Below are 16,830 nucleotides of genomic sequence, written 5' to 3'. Positions count from 1 at the left end.
TGCTAAGACAGCAAGTTGCCCACATGAGAAAACGGGACAAAGTTAAAATAAAATATTTTACAGATGTCAAGACACATTTAATACAAAATAGAGACATGGGGTAAGTGTGAGACTTTTCGCGTATAAAACAATTTCAGAGATGCTGCTGCTCAAAAGCCATTTGTCGAACTTTTAAACAGGTACATACATACGATTTTAAAACTAATTTTATAAAAACATGATACAATACGGGAGCTCACGATTTGTAGCATTTGAGGTGTAAGGATGCTACGTAGCAATCTAGCACGCATCTTTTTTTTTGTAAAACCAACTAAACGTGTGCTAGAGTTCTACGCATTTAGCAACTTTACACCTAAAATTCAACATATCGTGAGCTCCCCTAATAAGTAATTAAATGGTAGAATTCTGCTGGTAAGGCAAGGCACGCTAAAATTGTAAAAATTTAAAAACTGTGCAGGTTTTTAATTATAACCCGTTAGTATGCGATTACAAATTGCTACAGTTTGATTAAAATTTAGTTCCATGCATGACTGCGTGATTGCGTGTTTGACCTCGATACACGCTCACTCTTGAGTTTGCAAAACTTTCTCATGCTCATGCGTGATCACATGTGAATCATGCACTGTCACTGCAAAAATTACATCACGTGCGCATCTCTAAATGAAACATCATTTTCTTCTGGGGCTTTTGGTTAATTTTTTCTGCTTTAAAAAACATATGGAGAGCGCAAATTCTTATAAGGTGGGGACGACCGTATAAAAACAAATTTTACCTCTATTTCGATTTTGGTTTTTAGCGTGGCGGTTATCAAAATCTTACGAGGCAAATAACTTGTGAAAAGAAAAACAAAAATATACATTAAAAAGCGGATTATTTTGACAATATCCACACCAATGGCAAGTAAAAAAAATCGAAACGGCGGGTTTAATAACACCACCTTAATCAAAAAATGTATTTCGGTATTTTTTGAAAGTATCTTGTAAGAATAAAATGGCTTAAATATTTTTCTAAAAAAATTCCTTTATGGTTCCTGAGATAAAATAAATAAGTTTACCTATAGAAATAAAACGAGGCGTATCTCTACATGAGTCGAGTAAGTTCAGTCTGATGTTGCACGAACCTTATTGCTTAAGCAGCCAACGCGTTAGGTCCATAAAAAATTCTATAAAAAGAAGCTTAATCTACCAAATAAACTGGTAACATTGGCAAATCACAAAAATTATAGTAAAATTTCAGTAGTGCTCGTTGCTTATGACTTTATTGTTAGAGACTAAGTTTGATAAATCAATTAAGTCCAATTGATGGATTGCGCCCAAACATCATACACAATAAAACTGAAAAGTGCGAAATTGTTTTGCAAAGTGTTTTGGTACTAATAATTGACATAATAATGTGAATAGGAGCACACAAATATTCAATTTTTTTCGTTCGCAAACTCAATTTTCCGCACGTGTGTTTATGATAATTTTCATTTTATCACGATCAACTAGAGCTGTTAATAGGGTTAAGGTTCAATTAGTGGTGACATAACCATAACCATATAAAACAGCTTTTCCAACCAACCTTATGGCCAACACTGTACTGCCGCACCATAACGGCGTAGCCATAACCATAGCCATAGAGACCAATTGAATTTTGGTTTTCCGCCATAACTGTAATCAGCTGATATCTGAAGTGCGAGTAAGATAGGGCTGCTATAATCCTGGACCCATCGACCTGGACACTTATTCCATATAAATACAGTTTCTTTGGTTCTGGCTTTGCATTGATGTGAAGTATTTTCTGATATATAAGCAATTTAGTTTTGTGGCATAATCCGTAGAGCCGAATGATTGATGACGATGAAACGCTCAAGTTCTGAATCATAACAGAAAACGTACCTTTTGACGTTGACGTACCTTTGAAAAATGTTTGCCGCTTTTAACGTGTTCTTGAATGTTTGCCTCACCACCATTAACAAATTTCCACATAAGTATCCTACAATGCGCTTCATGATAATTTTTTCCATTTTGTATATGCATAACCTAAAGATAAATTAGGTAGGCTGTAGGTAGTGAAGCCATTCGAAAAGACTTACCCAATAAGGACTGAAAGAAGCGCTTCCCTGAGTGCTTCCTATTTACAATTTGGTCACTTGTGACCAAAATAGGTAACTTTTTAATTGCTTGGTAACTTGGCAACTTTTTTTTATTTTGGGAACTTTTGGTAAGTTTGCCGTGTATAAAGTCAGACTAAAAAAGTTGGACTAAATTTGATAAATTTTGCTGTGGTTGTGTTTAGCGGTGACAACACTACTAGAAACAATTGCAATGATCAGGCAACACAGCGCTCAAGAAAAGTACTTAACCACATATCGTAGAAAATTATCGCTGGCTTGCTAATTTATCACTGTGTAGGACGCCTGACACACATACAAATACATATATTGTGATATTTGGATCGTGATCCAGATTGATGGATTTCAAAATATTGATGGGTCACGCGGGAATGCTACATGTTCAATTTTTATCGCGTCAGTATTTTCATGTTTTTGTGTTGAGAGGTTTAAAGTCCAATAGATGAAGCCTGGCAATCTGATCTAAATTCCATGTAATCTTATTAAAAATTATTTATACTTTTTATCATGATAAAAACATTACAAGGTAAATTCATTGTCTCAATTCGTGGGCCATGATTTTTTTTCTGACGTTTGCCAACATTTTAAAATCATAAAAAAAATCATGACCTTCTCTAGAAAATCGTTCTACCCAAATTCGTATATGATATCTGACCACAATTTTGAGCAAGTGACCAATTTCATTGACCTAGGTGTAACTATGGATCCGTAACTAGAATTCAAGTCTCACATAAACTCCTGCGTGATTAGGGCCAGAGGATTGTTGGCTTTTCTTAAGCGCTGGGCCAAGGAGTTCAACGATCCTTATATCACTAAAGTTCTCTTTACCTTCACGCTTCAGAGTCGTAGAGAGATGCTTGGTGTTCTTTTTTTAATTAAATTAATGAACGGGATGGTCAGTAGTCCCTTTTTACTGAGTGAGATAAATTTTTGTATTCCTACAAGACCCACGAGACATTTTAAACCTATTGTGTTGAGTATTTGTAAATCAAACTTTGAAATGCATGATGCTTTTCGGTGTTTATGCCAAGATTTTAACAAGCATTATGATTGCATCGACATATCTGAATCGCTTTTTGTAATAAAGAAAACATTGCTCAACAAGTTAACTAAATAAACTAATATCTGCAACCGTGAACGAAAAAATTACACAATATCTATGACTGCTTAGTACAATTGTAACGGCTTCGTATATTTCCGCGACCGCGTAGGACAATAGGAGCAGGGATCGGAAACTCGGCCTTTCCGACCTCGCCCAACAGTTCGTCTATAGCGTGGAGCGGAAACTAGGACTTTCCGCCTGCCTCACTTACAAAGTAACGACTACGGGAACATGGATCGGAAGCTCGGCCTTTCCGACCATGATCAACGGCCTGTAAACAGCGCGGAGCGGAAACTAGGTCTTTCCGCCCGCCGCACACACAAGTAGACTGGAGACTAGGCCTCGCCAGCTACCCAAATTGCTATTGTATATCATTATTATCTTTACAAGTTAATATGTATACTGTATATGTAGCTCACTCTGTAATGTATCATACATACTTAAATATCTAAATCTTGTTATCTCAATTGTGTGTAAAAAAACATTTTTCTATAGACTAAATAAATAAATAAATAAATATAAAATTGACGATAAAAAAAAATTAAATTGTTCACAATTGTTGTTGTTTGAGATTGAAAATGAGAATGAGTGTGTGAGTTTGAGTTTAGAATTTTAAAATTATATTGTTGGCAAACATATTCAACAATTTATATTGAGCTCGAGGCCGTTTTTTAAATGAAAATTTATTGTGGAAAAGCAACAATAATTTGAAAAAATGGTAGAAGTGATAGCTATTTCGGAAATCACCACATTTCCTCATCAGACTTCTTTCAGTAGGATTCGAACCGACGATCCCACTGACTCAGCCAGTTGCCTATGCACCGTGCTAAGTACGCCTTGTAAATTATCGTTTGCTTTTTTCCACTATTTTCATTTTTGTTATGCCAACACAATCAAGCGCAGCTATTCCGCTGCAAATCACTTGATCATGTGGTTGTTGGTATTGTTGGTTTTTGCTATTAATTCTTTTTCCACAATAAATTTTCCACAATAAATTTTCATTTAAAAAACGGCCTCGAGATCAATATAAATTGTTGAATATAATTGTTATAAGGCCAAAAAAATAACAAAAACATTGTTGGCAAACGTCAGACTGCCTCTCAATGGTTTTACCTTGCTATGTTTTTATCATGCTTTTTATTATACACTAGCAGACTCGGCGAACTTTGTCCCGCCCAAAATTTTTATTTTTTTATTGAAACTCTTTGGTTCAAAATTTTTACCAACAATTCACGTTTACGATTTTTATTGGCACATTTATCTGCCAATATTATGGTTTGGTGGTCATTTGCCGCTTTAAATAACCTAAGCAGCATTTCATAGCACGGTTATTCGCAAAACGAAATAAATTTGAAGAATTTTTTCCTCTCACTCCCTGGCGGCAACATTGATCCGGTTCTATAGTGAATCCTAGAAGCTTTACAGTATAGTTGGTGGCAATTTCAAAATGGGTGCGAATCATTGTTCTACAGAAATGCAATATACATATACTTATTTCAGACGAAATACCTTAAAACCTTAAACGTATAATAATATTGTAAGACCACATTCATTGGGCAAATCGTAACACAGGATAGTTCGATATACTCAATGATGCAACACGTCGATTGAATCTGACCTTCACGGCAACTTTTCTCACTTGGCTATTTATAGTAATAACTCAACTCCAGTGCCACTTGGCAGCACGTTTTTGCAATAGTATTGCTCTTACCATTACCAATACTTATTTAAAATAATAGCCAAATCGGATCATAAATAAGATTTTTAGTAATAACTCAACTACAGCGCTAACTGGCGGATTAAATTGTGAAGCTCAAACACACACAAAAAATTTCGTCAAAATCCGTACAACCATTTAAGAGGATTTCACTCACAAACACACCTACAGAAGAACTATACATACATACATTCAAATATAGCTAAAAGTCGGTACGTTTGTAGGCCTTACGCCCCTTTTTCAAATAGCCCCAGTTTTCTCCATGAGTATGGGTTTGATTTCATATACATACATATCTCCATACGAAGTTCCAGTACTACACCATGAATGCTTTCAGAGATATGCAGTATAAAAATTCGGTTTATATGGGAGGTGCCACGCCCCCTTTTTTCTCCAATTTTTCTCCAAGAGTATGCGATTTATTTCGTATATCTCCATTCCAAGTTCCAGTATTCTACCGTTAACACTTTCAGAGGTATGAAGTATGAAAAATTCGGTTTGTATGGGAGCTCCAATGTTTCTTCAAGAGTATGCGGTTGATTGCGTATATCTTCGTACCAAGTTCCAGTACTCTACCATGAACACTTCCAGAGATATGCAGTATGAAAAATTGGTTTTGTGGGAGGTACCACGTCCCCTTTTCCAATAGCTTAAGTTTTTCTCCAAGGGTTTGCGATTGATTTCGTGATCTCCATATTAAGTTCCAGAACACTACCATGAACTCTTCCAGAGATACGCAGCATGAGAAATTCGGTTTGTATGGGAGGTGCCACGCCCCTTTTCCCAACAGCTCCAATTTTTCACCAAGAGTATGCGATTGATTTCGTACCATGAACACTTCCAGAGATATGGAGTATGAAAAAATTTGGTTTGTATTGGAGGTGCCACGCCCCCTTACATATAGATTTTTTCAGCCTAAAACCATCCTTGGGACACGTGCGGCAGGTGTCTGAAGTTTCAAAAAAATCGGTTCAGCCGTTCTCGAGCTTTGCGAACACTAAAAAAACGGCTTTAAAAATATATATTAGTATAGATATGTTTGGTGATTCCACATCTAAATTGTTCGAAATGCAACGCAAATTGCCGAGCCGCGGATTGATATCACGAAATATGCTACATGTTCAATACTTATTGACATATCTTAGGTTCATATATAAAGGAAATGAAGAGAGGAGGTTTGAACAGCAGTTTGTGTGGTGTATTTGGGATCTTTAGTCCTTCGGTAATGCACTTAAATCGATTCTTTAAATAATTCTTTTTTTCTGAGGCTAAGGTCCCGTTCAAAAGACAAGAGCTTAAGGCGCGTTTTTATGAAAAGTGTATTTTGAAACGCATGCGTTGCAAAAATGGTTATGTGTTGTCTTTTGTTTCACAAATTTTTGTTACTTTTTTCTTTATTTGTACATATCAGGGACCGTAACAGTTACAACTTTTATTAAAAAAATCGCTCTTTAACAATTATTTTTTTACTTTTATTTAATTACTCTTTAAATAACCGTTATTTCTGACTTTTATTTTATAAATCGAAAATAACAATTAATTTTGATTTTTATATAAATAATCTGCAAATAAGTTATTTTTTATTTTTAAATTAAACAGTTACCAAAGACTTTTATTTATAAAAGTCATAAATAAAAATCAGTCACTGACTTATTTTTTAAATCATACTTATAAGAGTCATTTCAATAAGTCGTAGTAAACTTTTGTTTCCCAACACCTTTTTAGATGCGAAAAGTGTTAATGACTTTTAATAAATAAATAAATAATTGTTATTTGGATTTATAATACAAAAATCAAAAATAATTGTTATTTTGTTTAATTTTACATACAAATTGCAAATAAAAATTTATTTTGAAATTTGAGTCTCGGTGAAAAAAGAAATCGATTGGTATGTATCACTTAGATGTAGAACACATCCTTCATAGTGCATTTTTCCATGACAGGTTTCATCAATAACTGTTATGTTCGGTCCCTGGTACAAATACACAGATTGAATAAAAATTTATTTATATACGTATGTAAGTATGATACGCCTTGAGCGCCATAGTAGCAGTGTACGAAAATAAACTATGTTGTACGTTACTATTTCGTTTTGTTTATTACTTCAACAATTCGGTACAATACGAAAACAAAACGGCTGAGTTCACTTTGGCGATAATACACTACAGTAGTTTAGCACTTACACACGAAACAACAAACGAAATGAATCGTGCAGAGAAAAATATATGTATATGCAATAACTAAATACAAAACGAATTGGCTGCAATGAATAAAAAAAAATAAAAATGTTTTTTAATTGAATTGGATATGAAAATTTACAGAAAAAAATATTTTTCATGTAATTGAAACGTTGGCATATGTACACATAAAACGTACCCTATGGTACAATTGTCACAAACGAAAAGCAAACGTTTCTCGTTGGGGAGCGAGAGAGAGAAAAACAGTTGAGGTGCACCTTAAAATGCATTACCAGAATCGAAACGGTAATAGCCCTTTTAGTTTTCTTTTACTATAATATGTAGCATCACGCAGCTTTAATGAACTTTTTAGTAAAATACCGCATTTATTTTTTATAGATCCTTCTCTCATATTACTAAAAATTTTTCTTGTAGTTAGGCTCCTCTGGTCTTCATGGCCTCATATGTAAAATGAATTTGTTTAGTTTTCTTTTAATACAACTATTTAGTGTACCTTTATTTTATTTATGGCAAACAAACGAGGTTTCTTTTTACAGTTTATTTTATAATAAAATGTTGTTTTTACTTGGTAACTTTTAGGTAACTTTTTTCGTAAATTCTGGTCAGAAAATTGTTTGTCGTGTGGCAACCGTGATTATGACTAGTGGGACATTTTACTCCAGAATGTGATCAATTGTGAATTTTAACTATGCCGGCGGAACTTATACAAAAGCGAAATATATTGTTTAACACAGAACGATAACTAATGTATAAAATTAATAATAATAATAATAGATTGGCGCTTACACATATATTAGTGTTTGGCCGAGCTTCTCCCCCGATTTGTGGCTTGCGTCTTGATATTGTCACACAAAGCGGAGGGACCTACAGTTTTACGCCGACTCCGAACGGCGATTGTATTTTATATGAGAAGCTGTTTTTCATGTCAGAAATACAATCGGAGGTTTGCCATTGCCTGCCGAGGGACGACCGCTGTTAAGAAAAAACTTTTTTCTATATTTTTTGCGTTGTTGCTTTGACTAGGGTTTGATCCCAGGTGCTGCGGAGTGGAAGCGCGCACTGCTTACCACTACACCACAGCGGCCGATGTATAAAATTGCTTTAACAAAAATACCAAACGANCGAGAGAGAGAAAAACAGTTGAGGTGCACCTTAAAATGCATTACCAGAATCGAAACGGTAATAGCCCTTTTAGTTTTCTTTTACTATAATATGTAGCATCACGCAGCTTTAATGAACTTTTTAGTAAAATACCGCATTTATTTTTTATAGATCCTTCTCTCATATTACTAAAAATTTTTCTTGTAGTTAGGCTCCTCTGGTCTTCATGGCCTCATATGTAAAATGAATTTGTTTAGTTTTCTTTTAATACAACTATTTAGTGTACCTTTATTTTATTTATGGCAAACAAACGAGGTTTCTTTTTACAGTTTATTTTATAATAAAATGTTGTTTTTACTTGGTAACTTTTAGGTAACTTTTTTCGTAAATTCTGGTCAGAAAATTGTTTGTCGTGTGGCAACCGTGATTATGACTAGTGGGACATTTTACTCCAGAATGTGATCAATTGTGAATTTTAACTATGCCGGCGGAACTTATACAAAAGCGAAATATATTGTTTAACACAGAACGATAACTAATGTATAAAATTAATAATAATAATAATAGATTGGCGCTTACACATATATTAGTGTTTGGCCGAGCTTCTCCCCCGATTTGTGGCTTGCGTCTTGATATTGTCACACAAAGCGGAGGGACCTACAGTTTTACGCCGACTCCGAACGGCGATTGTATTTTATATGAGAAGCTGTTTTTCATGTCAGAAATACAATCGGAGGTTTGCCATTGCCTGCCGAGGGACGACCGCTGTTAAGAAAAAACTTTTTTCTATATTTTTTGCGTTGTTGCTTTGACTAGGGTTTGATCCCAGGTGCTGCGGAGTGGAAGCGCGCACTGCTTACCACTACACCACAGCGGCCGATGTATAAAATTGCTTTAACAAAAATACCAAACGATTTCTTAGTTTAACTACCATTTGAATGGGACACTGTAAAGAACTCTCTTTTACCCTTCTGCACTCAAAGATGAATTTAAGCCAAAACACTTAATTTTCACGAGCGATGTATTTGTGTTTTTAAATATGAATTATACGCTTTCGTTTTCAATAAAAATGAGGTTTATATAATCTTCATAGAAATTGTGACTGGTGGGACATCTCCTTGTGACTGGTGTTAAGTAAGGCTGACTTCCAAAACGTATCAATACAATGTTTGGAAAATGTCATACTGCGTTATTCCAATTGTTTGTATATGCAGAGTTGCAACACATTGCAACCATATATATTGCATTTTTGAAATATTCAATATAGCAATGAATTAAGATAGAAAAATGTAATCTTACCCTTCGATGTCGGCCATTGTTTACTTCGAAATGTCATCAAAGTATTAATTAGCTTAGCGATGCGTAGTTTGTTTCTGTATACGCATCGATAACTTTTACGATACATTTTGGGACATGCCATATCGTCAAAAATTACACATTTGCATTTAGAAATGCGTGACTTTGTATAGTTGCTTTGTAACTGACGTTTTGGAACTATGCCTAATTGTGCATGAAATAAAAGGTTCTATAGACAAAAATTACAACTTCTTTTGATTTTTTAGATGTAGATATTTAAAAAGAGGTTACCACTGAAATAGAGATACTTAGGGCATATTTAAATTTATGTCGTTGCTCTCTTTTCAATGGAATGACCCCATTACAAATAGGATTCAATAAGCATTTTAGGTCTCAATAAAACATGCTTGATCTGAACCTTAAATATTTAAATTCCTTAAAGGAGTATGATTTTTATGAACTAAAAACAGCTAAAAAAAACTTATTCAAAAGGCCTTCTGGAAGCTCTCCTTTGAGTAGCAAAAGCAGAAGCCCATCAATTTGTGCCACTCCTTAAAAAGGAGGAACGAGAAAGGAGTGACTTACTGAAAGGCCTTTTGGAAGAGATTTTAACTCCTGCGTAGTATGTGTGACCTTCAGCCGTGTAGCTGTTCAGGAACTTGCACTTTTTTGGCCTAATAAACTAACTAGAAAGAAGGTAAAATCACCAAATATTGCTCAACATGTTAGAAAACATTTTTCATTATCGATTTTCGACTAATAATGCTTTTTTTTATATATTTATATAGTCAAAATCTGCTAAAGATTAGATGGGTGTCTGCATGGGCCTTCATTAAAAAACTAGGACAATTTAAGTGCGGACCAGGACACCAGGACAATTTGTTTAAATCAGGACAAATCCTGGAAAATCATGGCGTCTGGCAGCCCTCGAGTAAGAACGTGTGACGTAAAAAAAATTTGTTCACAGCCAACGTTTTGGCATAAGTCTAGAATATGAACCAATTAGCTATGCAAAAACCAAAAATTTGGCTCGATAGAACTTCCTTGACTTCAGCTGTACCAAAATTATTTGGCGCAAAAATATAAAGAAGATATAAAAGGTTAAATTAAATGGTTTTGATTTTTTTAAATATTAATATTAGAGTTGGGCACTTTAGTTCGTTTGAGTAAACCATTCAGTTGTAGTTCGTTCACTAGTTCTTTAGTTAATATAGTTCAATTGAGGAATACATTTACATATCGACATCTGAGTGGAAGATCGACCTATCTCGGCAGCCAGTTCGAAAACGCCCTATCTCAACGTATTTTCAATAGTATATTTTCAGTTGAGATAGGGCGTTTTCAAATTATGTTGTTGTGCAAAAACACTAAATTAGTACGTTTGTTTGATTTTAAAAGCGTTCTACGCTAATTTAATATTTTCTCTGCGCCCGAAAAATAGTAGCTATGACAAATTTAGTTCATTAAAAAGACCGAATTAGTGAACTAGTTCATTGAGATGAACTAGTTATTTAGTTCAAGCACTACCCAACCCTAATTAATATCCTATGAACTGCATAACTGATAAAAAACCCCAATGAAGTGATGAGTAAACACAATTAATTTATCTTTCAGTTGATGCACATAATTTCTATGTTTTTTTTTTTTATCCAAAAATACTTAAAAGAATTTAAGAATTTAGTGGTAGTGAAAGAAGTTCTGCGCAAACATACTACGATATTACCCGTTTTGCGCGTCTGGCAACACCGACGTTATTGCCAACGAAAAATCAGCTGTTTATGGTTATGGTTATGGCAATGGTTATGCCCTGCAAAAATCGCGACTACTCCATGCATGCGTGTAAAGAGTACTCCCTAAGGACCAAGGAGTACTCCAAAATTAACCACAATTCATATAAAAAATATGGTCCAATTAACATTGCGATGTGCTAGGGCAGGACCATATACTCCATCCCCGCATTACATCAGAGTAGCACAAAACTACTCCAACATAATAACAATGGCATTGTTGCTATATTTTTTCGTTTGTACACGCTTTTGTTCTTAAAATTAATAAAAACCAAGACAAAAATTAAAAATTATATGGGTCGTTCTTAAAAAACATGACCAATTGGTGTCCCCAGACTTTACTATTTTATATTTTGTTTCTTCAAAAAGAAAATAGAAAAATATCTGCATTTTTATAAATTATTATCGATTCTACGTAACTATATTATAAAAAAAAATAATTAATTATCTGAAAATAACTTAAAAAATATTTTCAATCTCAAAGGTTTAGCAAAAACCTGTGTCCCGAGCCAATTTATAAAAATTTAATAGTTATTTTCAGTTGAAATAAAATTGAAAAAAAATAATATTTACAATTTTTGTTATTCAGTTTGTGTATATTAATACCATATATAGAAAAGAATGATGAAAAATAATTTTTTTGTATAATTTTTATGAAGAAAATTTGTGTCCCCAGGTTTTGGTCCCCTCTGTTACGTCCACTCATTTTATTGAAAAATGTTTGTTAAACGTTATGACACGTATATTTCTCTTATGCTTCTCCATCATAACTTAGCTAAAATCAACAAAATGTGTTTTGAACTGTTCAGTCTTGTTTAGTGCGTTGTTGAGTAAGGAACCCAATTGTATGCCGGGTACGTACCCTTATTCAGTGTCAACTCTGTTACTGTTGAAAAACGGTGAGTAAAGTGATTTTTTATTTATTTTATAATTTTTTTATAAATATTTTATGTACATTAATTAAGTGGACAAATAAATTCTCCAAAATTCGAATAAAAAGCTAAAATATGGTATTTTTGAGTTAATTTGTCCCCTCTGTTACCGGTCCACTCTGTGACTTATTAACTCCAAAAACTCCAAAAATTAAAAAAAATACTGTTGGTTATGGATTCCTATTGTTGATACCATCCGTAACCACATGAGGCCAATTATAAACATATTTGGCCAACTTAATTTTTAAAAATTACAAAATTCAGAATGGTCATGTTTTTTAAGAACGACCCATATGTTACCTCTGACGGTATTCGAACCCGAACATGCTGGGAGCTAAGAACTAACAGCGAGCATCTCTACACGTTCAGCTACAGCCAGACATGCAAATGCGCTTTCAAATGCTCAACTTCAATCACGTTTCGTTAAAACACGAGCAGTGATCGGATAACAAACAATAAGCTAGCGCAGAGACACCAGTTGGTCCGCTACAGCATGACAGGGGAACACTTTTGTAAGTACTCCAATTTACCATAAATAGACTACATGATCCAACGATTTTTGCAGGGTGGCTATGACGTTATGGTATGTCACCCCTAATTTAACCTTAAGTTGCTGTCTGCATTAACGGTTGTCCATCTGCGATTTCCGGCGATCAATAGCTTGTGGAGACTGCTCATCGCAATCGCAGGCTATAGATAGCAGAAATATTTCCTGCTTGCGACCTATTTATAGCAGGCGATAAACTGTCAAATAGTTAGTTTCACAGCTTGTTTTAACTTTGAATTCGGTTTTTCTAATATATTTATATTTTTCGGAATACAGTAATTTTCGTCATGTGGAAAGTACTCGTAAGCACTTTTTGAAATGAAATCTTCTGCGATGAGATGCGCCCTGCGATGAGCATTTCGCATGCGATCAAACTGACTGATCTCCTGCGATGGCTGTACGCTAATGGAGGCAGCAACTCAGGGGCGTTAAAATTGGAGGACTAATATATATGTAGCACGCTAAGCTCTTCTAATTACTCTGCTATTTACGGGTAAAAAACGATCCGCAGACTTAGTGGGAGTTATGCAAGTATGTATTCATTTTAACAATGAAAACCAACAAAATGTCGCGTGGACGCCTAATATTTGCGAAAATGAAGTGTTATATAATACCCATTCTTTGGAACGCTAGGTGTTTTTATAAGCGTCAATTGCTTTTATTAGTACGTGCAAATCGCTTGTGATAGAACTGTCACCCCACCCGTAATCAATAATCACTTTAATATATGTATGTATTAATGATGACGCAAAAATTTAAATGCTGTCAGTTATAAAAGAAACAAATCTTCACATGTACGTACATATGTACATATGTAAGTAAATATGTATGTATGTATACCTAGATACATGTGTATTTCGTCTGTTGGCATGTCACCGAAACAATTTTATTTATAGCAGTTATAAATGCATGATCAGGGCCTTTGCAGATAAGATTACGAATATGTATATGTTTTTACTTACGGAAGAATAAAGATGTATAAAAAAATCTTTATACATACATATGTATGTGTATTTACTAAACGACTGTCGCAACTCAAAAACCTGAATTTTTGAGACAGTGATGCAGAATTACTCATTATATTATGCTTATTATACTTTAATCTTGTGTGTTTCCGCGTGAGAAGTGAATGCGCATCTCCGTTATCTGATTGGAGAATTCAATTGAAAGCTTTAAACGCGTCTCCTGAATATCGTATCTTTTGGTTTGTGACAGTCTTTTAGTAAATGTGCGATATGGCGTGATCGGCGGGTGACATTCAAAAACTGGTGACTTTAAAGTACATATGTATGTACACTCAGAAAAAAGCATTTCCTTAAAACAAGAAACCAGTTTAATTATTTTAGAGCTACTGTTTTTTCCTAATATTACGAAAAATTTACTCAATTTGAGAAGTTTTTCCTTAATTCAGGTTCATGCTAAAAATAGTGCGTCATTAAAAGTAAATTTACTCAATTTGAGAAGTTTTTCCTTAATTCAGGTTCATGCTAAAAATAGTGCGTCATTAAAAGTAAATTTACTCAATTTAATTAATAATTTTCTCAGTGCTGTTAAAACGAAGCTAATTGCTTTCCTGGTACTCTAAAAAAACGGCTAATATGTATATGCACGGAATATCAGCGCTCAAGACGGCTGCACCAAAGAGAAGTTCGGCTACTTTATTCTCTTCAAGAACCGTTTAGGCAGAAAAGGAAGCTGATGAAAGCGGTAACTAAGAACAGCGAAGGTGATTGTGTTCTAAAGCTCTCAGACGGTGCAACAACAAGTGCCTTGTAACGAGCGAACAATGCCAACTTCTCCGGGTGTTATTGTAAATATTGTTACTACACTTCTTCGTACACAACCCAAACCCCAAATGCACTAGTAAAAGCAGGCAAATTTTCCCATTAACTAGCCCATCTCACATTTAAAAGTCCGTTGGCTTTCAAAAAAAAGGTCACCTGTTGATGCCATTAAACTTGTAAAGAATTTGCGGAGGACGCCGTATGTGCTGGGTGTGCTCCTGCCACGTAAAAACCTCTTCCAATGAAAAGTTCAATTTAGTCTCGAATGAGACACCTGGACTATGGCTGATCGTCTTCTCAAGATCGAAAAACTAAATTGATCATGTTGATCCAGTGTTTTGGACGTACGTACATATACTCCGAGGGGCATTGTTGCAGGCATGATACGCAACCTTCTCTGTGCAGCAAAAAATTTGCGTGTAATGCAAGGAAAGAGCAACGTCGAAAAGCTGCAATCACAAGATATGGCCAATTTATTCGCCATTTGTTTCTCTCACCCGCTTTCAGAGAGTAATCTTCAACAAACCGACACATGCGTGCCAGGTTTCCAGCATATTAAGAACCGCCGCCGAAGAAGTAGTCCGATATTAGCGAGCCTAAATCAACCACTGGTAGGACGAGCAATGTCACGAAGCTGCATTTAAAAAAAGATACCGCCTACAGGGCCATTCTATTAGGCGCAACGCGCTGTGTGGGAGAGATATAGAGAGCTGAAGAGGGAAGCCAGACATATTTGCCGCAATAATATACTTGAGTGTGAGAGGAAAACCCCCGAGCATTTCACGAGCAAGTTAGACGACTTACGGAAGGTTCCAAGACCAGAGGGAACACCTGTAAAAACAACCTTGGCGGTCTAGTGACCGGTATCCAGTACGTACTTAAAATATGAAGGGAACACTTTCCTACCCAATTGAATGATATCAGCACTTAAAGGAGTGAGGAAGACGAACCCGAGCCCCTAGTCGATGATGATGGAGTCGGTGTCGCACCGCCTCACTATAATGAGAAACGAGTAGCAATTACGGGGCTGAAAAACAACTAAGCTGCGGGAGCTGACAGCCCGCCAGCTGAGCTATTCAATTACGGCGGCGAGGAGCTGATAAGGTGCATGCATCAACTCTTATGCAGAATATGGTCAGATGAACGCATGCCTAACGACTGGAATTTAAGTGTGCTCTGCGCCATACGCGCCAACTACCACGGGATAAGCCTTCTAAGCATAGGTTACAAGGTCATATCGTGCATATTGTGCGAAAGACTTAAGTCCCCCGTCAACAAACTGATTGCGCATTATCAATATGGCTTTAGACCTGGCAAATCCACCGTAAACAAAGTGTTCATAATATGCCAAATATTGAAGAAGACCTGCGAGAATCGACGCACACCATCTATTTGTCGATTTCAAACCCACTTTCGACGTCATGAAAATAAGTTGTCTTTATGCCGCATGTCTGAATTTGGTATCTTCGCAAAACTAATACGGATGTGTAAAATGACGTTGAGCAATTCCGCCAGCTCCGTCAACATCGGATGGTTTGATACTAAATGAGGTTTCAGACAAGGTAACTCCCTTTCGTAAGACTTCTTTAATCTGATGAGAAAATAAGAGCCGCAGACTTGAATCGCTCTGGCACAATACTTTACAAGAGCGTACATTTGCTGGCGTATGCCGACGTCACCGACATTATGAGTAAAAACAAGGTCGAAGTCTGTTCTGTCTTCTCGGAATTAGAGAGAGAAGCAACTGATCCACTGATCGGATCTTAACCAGATTAGTATGGGACCACCTCTGAGACACTACCTTTCCGATGCAAAAAAAAAAAAATAAAAAATTGTTGCTTTTTTAGAGAAAAAAAGCGATTTTTCTTGGGTTGTAGTACCTTTTCAAATTCAAATTTGGCAACACTGCTTGTTGGCAACAGTGATTATCCGCCGGATTTCAAGCCTGACTGTTTGTTTGATTGGTGAAGATGCTTCATTTTGTCATCGTTCACCCCAAACTTACACGCTTTGCTTCTCTCTATAATTCCGAGAAGGCAGAACAGACTTCGACCTTGTTTTTACTCATAATGTCTTATATATATATGTGTATATATGTCATATATGACATTTTTGAATAGCACTTCCAGTGTTTGAACAGTCAAAGAATAATTCACGTTTTATTTTTAAATTATTTTTAACCGACTTCCAAAAAAGGAGGAGGTTATCAGTTCGTCGGAATATTTTTTTTTTTTTTTTTTTTTTTTTTTT

General features: G+C 35.4%; 1 protein-coding gene across 1 annotated transcript in view; it reads left to right on the top strand.

Annotated features, from left to right (window-relative positions):
- Positions 1-13,878: 13,878 nt before the first annotated feature.
- LOC108370187 (uncharacterized) overlaps positions 13,879-16,830 on the top strand; it is a 15,062-nt gene continuing 12,110 nt past the window's right edge. The window contains exon 1 of the mRNA XM_017625473.1: positions 13,879-14,083. The gene's annotated coding sequence lies outside the window, so the exon portion shown is untranslated. The remainder of the gene's footprint in view (positions 14,084-16,830) is intronic.

The sequence above is a fragment of the Rhagoletis zephyria genome, unplaced genomic scaffold, assembly GCF_001687245.7.
Source record: "Rhagoletis zephyria isolate East Lansing unplaced genomic scaffold, Rhagoletis_zephyria_1.1 Rzeph_scaffold_04057, whole genome shotgun sequence".
Taxonomy (NCBI): domain Eukaryota; kingdom Metazoa; phylum Arthropoda; class Insecta; order Diptera; family Tephritidae; genus Rhagoletis; species Rhagoletis zephyria.
This window is presented reverse-complemented; position numbering and strand designations above follow the sequence as displayed.